This window comes from Mustela nivalis, assembly GCF_964662115.1.
Source record: "Mustela nivalis genome assembly, chromosome: 1".
Taxonomy (NCBI): Eukaryota; Metazoa; Chordata; class Mammalia; order Carnivora; family Mustelidae; genus Mustela; species Mustela nivalis.
Genome location: NC_139020.1, coordinates 74,776,386 through 74,789,329, shown reverse-complemented (window position 1 = coordinate 74,789,329; position 12,944 = coordinate 74,776,386). Strand labels below are relative to the sequence as shown.

Sequence of the window (12,944 nt, the reverse complement as noted above, 5' to 3'; positions counted from 1 at the left end):
CTGGGGCTTATATACCGTCTTAATAAAGGATGAGAAATTTGTGGAGAAGTGCAAGACGAAAGAAAAAGGATTCGTGCTCGGGGCGGGGGGGGGGGTGGTAAATTGTGGGAAGGTAAATAAATGGAGGAAACTACTGGAAGATAAGGGTTACTTCAGTATGATTTGTTTGTGCAGACCCATCGCAGGGCCAACTTTCTGTCTCCAATGATAATGACTGCTCTTCTGGTCCAGGAGCAGGGAGGGGGACACCTTCACAAAGGAAGATTTATATCCTGCTTTTAGGCAGATGGGGGAAGCCAGAAAGCTCTTTCTGTATTTGTTGCTTCTTAATTGTTATCAGCTCAAAGCAATTTTTATGCCAGGTTGGCATATTTTGGGGTGGCATATTTAGATTTCCTTCACATAATAAAAACTGTGGGGCACATTTAACTGCTTTCTCCCCTCCCTTGTTATATAATGTATTTTTGTATGTGTGGCTAAAGTCTTTTTGCTACCATTTTTCAATGAGTAAATAACATTTCATTGAATAAATCTATCATTATTTGCTCGTGATGATAAATAAATAGGGCACATAAAGCCCTAGTGATGATGAGATGTTTGGGCTGGTCCCAAACTCCTCGTGTTATCAATAACTACAGTATACTTCCTATTTTCTTTCCTAACCAGATGTAATTTATTCTAGGTTAGCAGGCATTTAATTCTCTTAAGTAGGCTAAAAGCATGCTTTATATCTTTGTTGACTTGAGGTAGGAAGGGTTTAAGGAGATGTGGATGGGCCATGAGCCAACCCAGAAGTCTCAGTAAGTTCAATGAACACCATGAAAGGCCTGCATAAATCAGGAGTGACAAGAGAAGCACGTTGCCACACCAACCAAGGGAATATGTACAAGTAATTTAGGAAGGCTGGAAATACTACCCAGTCTCAATGTCCTGGTTGGAGAAACCATTCCTATCACAGGGAACACTGGCCCTTTCACCCAGGAGAAATTTTTGATGATGACAAGATAATCACGATTCTCAGGTTATTCGGAGCATTCTCCATTTTTTCCAATAACCAAATGCACAGCACACATTACACACAAACACGTCCAGAAATGGCCATTTTCTGCTCATTTAAGCAGCAAAGAAAGGCGACCTTTGGATTAGGAGACAAGAAGATCTCAATTAAGACCTCGGTGTCATCCCTTCCCATCACAGCCCATAGGCTCTTACTCAACATGGCTATTTCTCAGTCTTCTCAGCTATTGAATGGGTATCTCATTTAAGGGAATGATTGAGTGGTTTAGAAACTTTTTGCAAACTACAAAACAGTACATAAATGCTAATTTTTATGTACTGTTGGAGCATTTTCAAATACTGGCTCTGTTATATAATGATTACCCATCTTGAGGCCAGAGTTAGAAGTGATTATATACCTACTTAACAGGGTATTTGGTGATCTGTAAAATGTGAGATATTGATAATGATTTTTATCTCCTGCTGTAGGAGATGCCAGAAGGTGTGTTATTTTACTCTCAGTCCCAGTGGTGTTCAGAGTTTGAGCTGTACCCCTCCAGGGGCCCAAGTAGCTATCCTCCCAAAAGAATAGTCATGCAGAAGACCCCCCATACACACCCCACCTTCTTGCTGGGAAGGTGGGAGCCCATTTTACTCAGTTCCTATCTACTGGAGCCCTTGTATTCTTTCAACTGAGTGTCTCTTCTCAGTCCTCCTGCTGCCTGCCTAAACTCTGTCCATAGTATCTCTTGCTTTGTGTATTATGATCACCTATTTGGTCTCCCTGCTTCTGGTTTCTCCTCATTTCAAACCATCCTACATATCACTGCCAGAAATTACATTTCTAAATAATGTCACATTTTGCCTCAAAATAATCTATTGTCTCCAAGTTGCTTGATGAATTAAGAACAAACTATGCTAACATGGTATTCAAGACCATCTACAGAATGTTCATGTATCAGAGCCTACTAATTTGTCCTCTCTCTCCTCATTAATAAGAAATATTCTTTTCCTACTGAATGCTAGTACCAGACTTCAGGCTGCTCTGAGTAAGGACTACGTCCTCCAGCCTCCCTTTAATTGGATATAGTCACATGACTTACTTCTGCCAAGGAGATATAAGAAGTGACATGCACAACTTCCAGGAAGTATTGTAGAGAAAGACCATGCTTTTCATCCTTCCCTTACTTCTTTCTGCTGCCTTAGATGCCAGCGTGGTCACTGAAACCCAAATAGCCATTTGGAATCATAGAGGGAAGCCACATGCTGAAGATGACAGAGCATGGTTCCCTGACCTTGTGGAACACCACATCATTCCTGAATTGACTGTCTTGATACTACTTTTATATAGAGAAGAAAAAGGTTTATCTTAATTTTACATTTCCAAATGTGCATTTTTTACAGCTCTATGAGGTATAATCTGATGTGGAAATATTGGGGTTCAGAACGAACAGTCAGGAAAGAATTCTTGAGATGACTTTGGTGGAAAAAAGTGATTTTATTAAAGCATGGGGACAGGACCTGTGGGCAGAAAGAGCAGCACTGGGGTCATGAGGAGTGGCACATTATTCACTTTCAAGCTGGGAGAGGCTTAGGGATGGTGCAAGTCTCTAGCGAATTTTGGAAACAAGGTTTGCAGGATCTTGAGGGGGCTAGCCATTGTTAGGAAAAGGTCACTTATTACTGTCTAGTAAAACCTTACTCATGAGACCCTTCAGGTGTATATCAATGGGCCATATGCTTGGAAGACTTCTAGTATGTATCTTGAGGGGTAGAGATAAGTAGAATCCTGGAGGTTAGGACAATGTTAACAAAAAATTGCCTTTTTTTTTTTTTAAAGATTTTTTATTTGTTTGAGAGAGAGAGCAGGAGGGAGAGGGAGAGAGAATTAGAAGCAGACTCCACACTGAGGACAGAGCCCCATGCAGGGCTCCCCAACAAGATCATGACCTGAGCCAAATCCAAGAGTGGGTGCTTAATGACTGAGCCACCCAGGAGCCCCTAAGATTGCCTTTTGCCTTCAGCAAAGGATCAACATCAAAGAAGCTGAGTTCTTAGAGGAAGTTCACTCTGCCTTTTCAAGGACTTGCCAGTGGGGTTTAAGTAGTAAGAAAAATTCGCTTTTTTTTCTTTTGCCTTTGTTTCCCACATCATAATTGATGTGTAAAAAATGCACATATTTAATGTATATAACTTCATGGGTTTGGACATAATGTGATACTCATGAATCCATCATTGTAGTCAAGGTAATAGACATGTCCATCCTTTCCAAAAGTTTTCTTGTGTCTCTTATTGTTGTAAGAACACTTAACATGAGATCTAGTGTCAATACATTTTTAAGTACACGATTCAGTATTTTTAACTAGAGGCACCAAGTTGTACAGCAGATCTCTACTCCTTATTCATCTCATATATCTAAGACTTTTTACTAAATAACTCCCATTTCCCTCTGCCTCCTGCAACCAGCTCCAGGCAACTACCATCCTGTTCTCCGCTTCTATGAGTTTCATTATTTTAGATCCCTCATCTAAGGGGAGTCATTTGTCCTTCTGGCTTATCACTTAGCCTTATATCCTCTATATCCTCCAGATTCATCGGTGTTGTCATATATGACAGCATTTCCTTCTTTTTAAAGGCTAAATAATATTCCATTGTGTGAATTATACCTTTTCTTTATCCACTTATTTGTTGATACACATGTGGGTAATTTATATATCTTGGTTATTGTGAATAGTGCTACAATGAACACAGGAATGAAAATATCTCTTTATTTTGATTTTGATTATTTTGGATATATACCCAAAAGTGGGACTGCTGCTAAATATGTATTTTTAATAACAGATGTGTTGAGATATAATTCTCAGATATAATATAAATTCTGTTTAAAAGTGCCACCTTCTCATAGATTTGTTTCTATCCTTTGGACCCAGAACTTTCTTGTTTATTTATTATAGTTGGTCTTGTTTTATAATTATATGTACGTGTCACGTCTCGTCAACTCCTGTCCTATAGTACCTGGCACTTTTAGGACCTCAGCTGTTTACTTGTTAAGATTTTTGTACTGATTATATTTGTGATCATATGACAATATTGATTAAGCTCAAATTCTAAGATGAGCACAAATCAAATATATTTAAAACACTTACATATAATTGGACTTATTCCAAGAGAATGAATATTCTATTTAAGGCAACACATTAAATTTAAAGGAGCTTAGCAACATTAACAATAGAATTCAAAACAGGATCTTAACCAAATTGCCAATTGTTCTTTCACTATGCAGATTTCAGTCAAGGTACTGACAAAGACAAAAATAGGACATCTCTTATGGTAGCAATTCCATTTTGCAAATGAGGAAACTAAAGCTCAGAATTTAAAAAGTATTATCTCAGGAAATGGTGTACCTCATTATTAGATATTATTTAAAGATTTTAATCATAATCAGTTTCCTGCAGTTGTGAGAATCTTACTTCTTCCACATCAATCTACCCTTCCCAAAATTGGTCAGTAGAAGACTCCAGATGCTTGATTAACATATGGATGCTGGGCTCCCACCCAATGTCTATGAATTAGAATCTCTGGACATGAGGCTCAGGAAACTGCATTCTTACTAAGCCCCTCAGGAGACTGTGATGCCTGTGGAGTTTTGAGAACCTAACCAATACCTAATTAATGATCCCTAATTAATTAACATTAAATCAGAGGCTCCCATGGAACCTACCCTGTTCTTGGGCTCCACCCCCAAAGATTCTAAGGTAGGTAGCCAGTTTTGAAGACTATTCCACTTTATTTCCACTCATCAAGGCTCAACTATCCAGAGGTTTAGATTGTTTAGTGGGCTATGCGTTTGGATAAAAAATCAGTACTCAGAGATCAATTAAGGCACTGAATAATATCTGGAAATAGATAAGATTCCCTTATGTTCTTCATGGGCAGCCATCCCTACTTAGATGAAGAAAGTTGGAAAGATTTTTCAATAGAATTGCATCGGCTCCTTAAAAGACCATCGGGAAAACCTGTTAATTAAGAAAAACTAAGATTTTTGTCTGTATTGTATTGGAAGAAAACCACCTTGACACTCCAGGATGTGTCTCAAAAAGTGAAAGTCAAGAGAGGATGTTCATAGGACTTTAGGGCCTGGGATGGATGACTTGAAGGCAAGACTTGGAAGGGAGGAGACTGGGACTATTACACCTCAATGGCTTTGGGTTGTCAGGCTGGGAGGAGAGAGTCTTGAAGTTGAGCTTACTGAGCAAGCTGTTACTTTTGATAAGTCATCTTAACCTCAGTCTTACTCTCTGGGAACAAATATTTTCTGGAGCAAGTAGGTAAGTTATTTGGCCTGGTCCCAGGATTGCTAAACATGAGGGAAATGTTTCCACTTTCATTGAAATAAAAACATTTGCACAGAAACCTCAATTATCCCTAAAAATTCATTCCAAAATTTCACATGTTGTAAACCCTGTGGTAGAAATCATTAACATTTGTATTTTATTTAACAGTTTACAGAAAGCATTCACACATTGTGTCTTTTGATACAACTTGTGAAGTAGTTATTGCCAGGTGATTTAATATTCCCATTTTACAGATAAAGAAATGAAAACTCAGGGAAGTTATGTAATTTGTAAGTTATGTAAAGTGCTTTAGTTTTTAGGAAATTGAATCTAGCATTCAGACTCCAAAATCCATACTCTTTTTAAAGATTTTATTTATTCATTTGACAGAGATCACAAGTAGGCAGAGAAGCAGGCAGAGAGGGGGGTGGGTGGGAAGCAGGCTCCCTGCTGAGTAGAGAGCCTGACACAGAGCTCAATTCCAGAATCCTGAGACCATGACCTCAGAAGGTCAAAGACAGAGGCTCAACCCACTGACCCTCCCAGATGCCCCCCAAATCCATACTCTTAAACAGCACCACAAACATGCGCTTTTTTTTTTTCAAGATTTTATTTATTTATTTATTTGAGAAAGAGAGAAATAAGGGTGCCTACACAAGCACAATGTGGGGGAGGGACAAAGGAAGAAGGAGAAGCGGACTAAGCAGACTCCCCGCAGAGCCAGGAGCCAGAGAGGAGACTGGCTGGGCTCAATTCTAGGACACCAGATCATGACCTGAGCTGAAGGCAGATGCCTAATCAACTGAGCCTCCCAGGCATCCCCAAACAGGTTTTATTATGTTACACTGTAGGCTTTTTTTTTTTTTTTTAACTTGTGAAATCTGGGGATCGCCCTTAAAATTTGTTAACTTAATTTGGTCATAGGAATAATAGAAGGACTTCATTATAACTTGGCTAAAACTACAAACTAGAATCATGGATCCTAGAGAAGGAGCTTTAAACTAGTCAACAGTGGAGAGAATTAGCAAAGTATAGATCAACTGAGAAGTAAGGAGTAAATGATGACTTGCTGAGTACCAAAAGCACCACATAGTACTTTTATCCTGTTTTTTTTTTTTTCTTTTGAAGATTTTATTTATTTGAGAGACAGAGATCACAAGTAGGCAGAGAGCCTGAACAGAGAGCTGAACAGAGAGCCCCATGCGGGGCTTGATCCCAGGACCCTGGGATCATGACCTGGGTGGAAGGCAAGAGGCTTTAGCCCACTGAGCCACCCAGGCGCCCCTATCCTGGTTTCTATTAGTTCCTAATGTAGACAGCCTAGAAGCAAGTTTTGTGGGTTCCACATTCAAGTACGTACCCTGCCCAGGCCTGACCAGGAAGTTATAAAGCTTTTCAAGTGGAAACCTATTGGTGGGGCTTAATGAGCCAAGTCATTTCCATTAAAGAAATGAACTATACCACATTTCCAAATATCCCCTTAAATTGCAAATTGATCAAAATGGGTCTTTTCAGATAAACAAATGCCATAATTCCTTCTGGATTAAAAATCACACTCTGTGATGATCTGGGTAAAAACAGCAGCAACCTAAAGTCAAATACAGGACTATTTCACAACTCTCATGGGCATAAGGTATATAATGAACCATCTCTTGGAAACTGACTGTCTGAACAGAAGAAGTAAATAACCACGGCTGCTCCAAGAACAGAAGAAATCAATTGTTCAATGTGCTTTTCTCAAGTGGGGCCAATTCTCTAAACCAGAGACTCTCAGTCCTCATTGTCAAATCACCAGCAGAGCTTGGACAATTCCTGATGTTCACGTCTTACCCCAGACCATGTGAGTGTTAAAATTCCCCAGGTGATTCCAATGTGCTATCAGAATTTGTAACAGTGCTCTGAATCCGTGGTTCTCAAAGTGTAGTCCTTGGGCCAGCAGCATCACCAGCACCTGTGAGCTTGTTAGCAATGCAAATTTTCCAAACCCCACCCCAACCCCTCTGAATCAGAAATTCCGAGAGTAGGACCTAACAATCATTTTTTTTTTTTTTTCACAAGCTCTCCAGATGATTTTGGTATATGCTACAGCACTATTGACCAACGCTGCTCTAAATAAAAATGCTATGTCTCTCCACCTGGAGCTTAAGGGAATACAAGCCTTACCTGCCCCAAACACTGTTTTGTCTAACAACAGAAGCCACTATTGACACAACTTCTAGGTTTCTGGGTTTAAATTGAACTTTGCAGGACCGTGCATAAACTGTGGGGCTTTAAGGTAGAAGGGAACAACAGAAGTCCCCAGCCTCAACTCTGGAGCTGGTCCCATGCGGCAGGCTGATTCCATATGGAGCATCTACTGGGGACTACTGTCCATGACCCATAGCCAGCATTTGAGGTTTGCCTCCCTGCACACGGTATGCCTTCTTAGGACTGTGGCTGAGACTTTTAGGGATCCACCTCTCCCCGACTTTCAGTCCCTGGGTGGAGCCCATGAGCCAGGCCATCACCTAAAGGCTTTGCACTGAGAACATTGACCCAGCCTTCCTCTCCCTTCCATCTACTCCGTCCTCCTGGCAACAGAAACATCACCCAGGATGGCCATAAGTTCCTCTGCCATGTACTTCCCGAACGTCATTTCCAGCGAGTTTCCCCTATACTACACCCACTGCTGCTCACAAATCTTTAAATTCACTCATTTAAACATCCCATGTTCAGCCTCCACCCTTGGAGCAAGCCCCTTCTGCTATCCATGGCAAATCTCCCCAGATGCATTCCTGTACCTTTCTCTACCCCTCTCCTAAGAAACCTCAAGCTACTCAGTATCTGCCCTTGTTCTCTGCTAGCTTTTCAATCTTATTCTAGCAATTTGATCCTTTCAATCACCTGTTAAACATGTTCCAATCATTCTTAACTGAATTTTTTTCCTATATGAAGATATTACAGGTGCTGTTCTATTCCCACCCCCTTTGCTCATTCTTCCCACCAAAGTTATCTGTGTTTCCTCTCTCGATTGGTACATCATTTGTTCCTTAGCCCTCTCTGGTCTGGTTTCTGTTCCCACCACACTAGTGTCTCCAGTGAGCTCCATGTGGAAAAATCCATTGGATGCTCTTCGGTCCTCATTGTCACTGACTTCCCAGAAGCATTTGCCACACTTGACCTCTCTCTTGCTCTACCTCCTTCCTTATTAGCCCTACCTGTTAATCCCCACTAGAAGATAAACTTCATGGAAACAGGGACCCTGTCTGTCTTGTACCTGCTGTATCTGTATCCTGAAACAATTCTGGCACATAGTAGGTGCTCATTAGATATTTATTCAGTGAACAAATGAATCAATTACGTAAATGCTTACTATAGTACATGATATAAAGTGCAACCTGGAGAAGAGCATATGAGGGGGCTCTAACCTCATTTTAGGAAAAAACACTTGGGTCAGGAGACTTCTGGTTTCCATGAAGCCATACTCTCATACTCTTTTCTTTCCACCTTTCTAACCTCTCCTTTCCAATCTCCCTAGCCACATGCTTTCTCTTTCTCTCACCCTGATGTTTTGTGACTCTTCAGAAATTCTGCCCAGGACCTCTTCCTCACATTACATTCCTTCCATAGGTAACGTCAGCCCTGTCATTTACTATCTATATACCCACACCAGCCCCATTAGATGTCTCAGCCTAATGCTCTCTTCTGAGCCCCAAACCCATACATCCAATAGATCCCCACCTGCTCAACATCTCCACCTGCATGTCTCATGGGCACCTCAAACATAACATGTCCAAAATTAGACAGACAAATGTGCTTCCTAAAGACCCCCAAGCAGGGGATCAGAGGATCCTCTCAAGAAACTGAACAACCTCAGAACAAAGATACCCAAAAATTGATGTTTGACAGTCTTCTGAAAAAGCCAGATTGTCATGCAATTGCCCTACAGTAAAGTCCACACCAATAGACTCCATCCAAACACACTGAGTAGCTTAAGCTGAATTATGATATTCAAGATCTTTTAAGAACAGCCTCCACTGTGAAAGGGAATGATAAAAATTCCTTAGAAAAACAATAGAAAAAAAGGTGACCAAAAAACAAAGTTAAACTTTGGAACCAGAAAGAGAGAGAGAAAAAAATAATGGAAAAGGAAATTTTATATTAAAGGAAAATTATTAAATTTAATATTATATATTAAAATATTCCATATTAAAACCTAGTAATATAGACATTTCTTCAGAACATGAGCTTTCAGATTGAAAGGATCTAAGAAATGAAAGAACAAAGATATGTATCAGGTCCATCACAAAATTTAAGATCTCCAATGTTAAACAGGGAGTTCAGAATCTTTTAGAGAGAAAACATATCATACATAAGAATTAGAAATTAAAATGGCATCAAACTTCTCAGCCACAACATTTAAAACTAAAAGACAATAAAACAAGTTCAAAAATATGATGGAAAATTATTTTCAACTCGAAGCATTCTAATATGAGGATAAAGATATTTCAGACATGTTGAATTTCAAAAAATTTATTTCTGATGTTTTTCAGAAGCTACTGGAGAAAATGTTTCATTAAAATGAGACTACACCAAGAATAGAAGACATAGGATCCAGGAAACAGGGCATCCTGAAGGAAAAAACACTTAAAGAACTATCCCTGGAAGAAAAATGGACTGGATGAACTATGTAACAGTTTTGACAAAATGGAAGATTGTACTCTTAAGTGTTTTATAGAGCTATTCAAGGTGTGGGAAGAACAAGCCAGTGAACAGATGGGGAAAAAAGAGGCAATAACTCCAGATAGAGCAGATCTATAAAAGAAAGTTACATATAAATATATATCTGCTATAACTGGGATTTACCTGTATTTAGTAGACAAGGGAAAAAAGAGTAAGGGGCCTGAGAAAGAATTCCATTTATTAAAATAGATGATATCAGGGAAGGAAGATCCAGTATCAGTTATTTGTACCTTAGTGTAGCTCATTACAAGGAATGATGTTAATGTTGAAGAATATCAACAAATTAGAATTGCAGAGTTAGTGTCATTGCAAACCTATTAATCAATTATGTCTAATATATAAAGAACATTAAAGTGAACTTTGGGGTACCTGGTGGTTCAGTCAGTTAAGCATCCGACTTGGTTTTGGCTCAGGTCATGATCTCAGGGTCCTGGATCGAGCCCCATGCCAGGCTCCCTGCTCAGTAGGGTATCTGCTTCTCCCTTTGCCTTCTCAATAAATAAATTTTTTTATTTATTACTTCTCAAATAAATAAATTTTTTTAACAAAATTTTTTAAATGCATTTATATGGCAGAAATTTTGTAACCTGACCTTTCTTGAGATCTGACACTATATCTTTAGAGAGAGATGGCTCTGAGTGGCTGGACACTGACATGATGGAGTCCATGTCCTTCCCATTGCCTCCACTTTTAAAGTGTCTTTGCTAATTCTGATGTTCCTTTTGTCTACAGTATTTTTATGTCTAATAGGAATCCAGCCCCACTGATATGTAAAACTTAGATAACCTGACTCTTAGGCAATGACTTACTTGTGGCAAATCTGTGTAGTGGGGCTCATACAAACCTCCATATTGTGCAAGGTTGGGGTGAAGAAAATGTAATGTTTCACCTGAAAACATCTGAGACTATCCCTTTGATCCATGTTTCTTGCCTGGCTTTCCAGGTACAAAGCTACTTGAGTAGTCATTGTCCATTTAAAAAAAATTATTGGATTTTGAAAATTGTCCCTAATTGTGGCAACAACAACAAAAAAGTTTGGTGTCTCATAAAAAAGACTTTAAAATTAGACCAAAAGAAGATTTTTTGAAGGTGTGTGTGGGAAAGAAAGTTGGAGATTCTTTTCACACTTGAAATGAAACCACTAACACAGTGCTGTCTGTTAGAAATACACCTATGTAACTTGAAATTTTCAAGCAGACTCATTAAAAAGGATAAAAAGAAACAATTAATTCTAATAATATACTTTACTTAAATCACTATATCCCCAAAATTATCGTTTCAGTATGTAATCGATGGCAAAAAAAATCATTGAGATACTTCACATTTTTGGTAATGTGCTAAGTCTTTGAAACACAGTGTGTATTGTACTCCTCCAGCACATGTCAGTTGGGACTAGTACATTTCTAGAGCTTAAGGTGGCCAGGGGCTACTGTATCAGATGGTACAGTTCTTAAACCTTTTATTGTCAAAGGGAAGAAAGGGTTGTGATAAGAATCTGAGCTTGAGGTCAAAAATTGGTTTATTTGAACTATTCAAATGTAAAGCAGATTAAGAATTTTGCTATTAAGAATTATACCATTCGGGGGTACCTGGGTGCCTCAGTTGGTTATGTGACTGACTCTTGATTTTTCTCTGGTCGTGATCTCAGGGGTTGTGAGATTAGGCCTTATGTCTGGTTCCATGCTCAGCACGGCGTCTGCTTGGGATTCTCCCTCCCTCTCCCTCTGCAGCCCCCTCACCCGGCTTGTGCTCTCTTGTTCTCTCTCAAATAAATAAATAAAGTCTTAAAAAAAAAATTATACCATGCAGCTGAGAAAACTCTGGGCCTGAATGGCATAGGCCTTGGAGGCCATTGAATGGAGACAGCTTCTATCTGAAGGACCAGCCCCACTAGCTATAAAGTTGTGAGCATTTTCCTTTCCTGAAGCATCCAGCATTCTTCCTCACTTTACCAATTAAGACTTTTATTTTCCTGATTTCCAATGTGTTCTGTATAGCGACTAAGATATAATTTTATGAGCCTCTTGGGAATCTCTGGAATTCAGATGGAATTTCATCCATGTGTGATGGATGAGCAAAGCAGAATGGACTCCATCTGCTCTCTGGGGTGGATGGGACTGAACCCAATTACAACTAATTTCTACATTAATTGAACAAGCATGAATTCAAATAATGTGTTCCTTCGCCTCACAATACATTAGTTTCTCGGGATCCCAAATGCATTATCAAGATGACCTAATTCCTTCTCGCTCTGCAGGCTGGTTGAAGCTGGTTGTGGCTGGTTGTTTTGGCTGGTAAATTCCCAGTTTTATCAGACTGCTTCATTCCATGAGCTAGAGCTTGTTGCTCCTATAAGAGGGGGCTGGGGATAGAAGGGGGGGTTGCTCCCACTTTAGACCAGCTGCCTTCTCTTGTTCTAAGACTCTCTTTGCTTCCTGTTCTTTCATCTTCCATGCTATTCACAGACAGGACTGAGAGGCATTCGTGAAGACCGAAAGGCACACAGAAGCCCCATGTTCGACTTTCAGAGGATCACCGATGTCACTTTTTTTTTTTTTTTTTTTTTTAATCTGCGTGAAGGATGGCATCTTGAAATTTTCCAAACTGGGAAACCAACTCAGCAGACAAACAACCTGCTCATAGTCAAATCACCCAATCAGGCCAAGGAGGCCACGGCACCTGGGCCTCCTGACTCCCAGCATCCCTCTCCAACAAGCGACTCACACTTCTAAAAAGGTGACATTTTAGCAGTCTGTTTATAAACTGCCAAAGGAACATTTATCATGAGGTGCAAACAAAAGAGGCACTGGAGAGGGATGTTTTTCCGTGGGCTTTTCAGAACTGGAAACACACCTCCCAGACCTCCCCAACACCTCCTGTTAGCTGACTCAG

At 39.7% G+C, this 12,944-nt stretch overlaps 1 long non-coding RNA gene across 2 annotated transcripts in view; it reads left to right on the top strand.

The window, feature by feature from the left end:
- The window catches only part of LOC309840286, an 83,939-nt gene extending 71,231 nt beyond the window's left edge, over nucleotides 1-12,708 (top strand). Inside the window, exon 5 of one of the 2 annotated variants that reach the window (XR_014298572.1) lies at nucleotides 12,518-12,708. This is a non-coding gene — a long non-coding RNA (uncharacterized lncRNA). Of the gene's footprint in view, nucleotides 1-9,862; nucleotides 11,406-12,517 lie in introns of those variants that run through there. The other variant, XR_014298573.1, reaches the window with a different exon arrangement.
- Nucleotides 12,709-12,944: the final 236 nt, after the last annotated feature.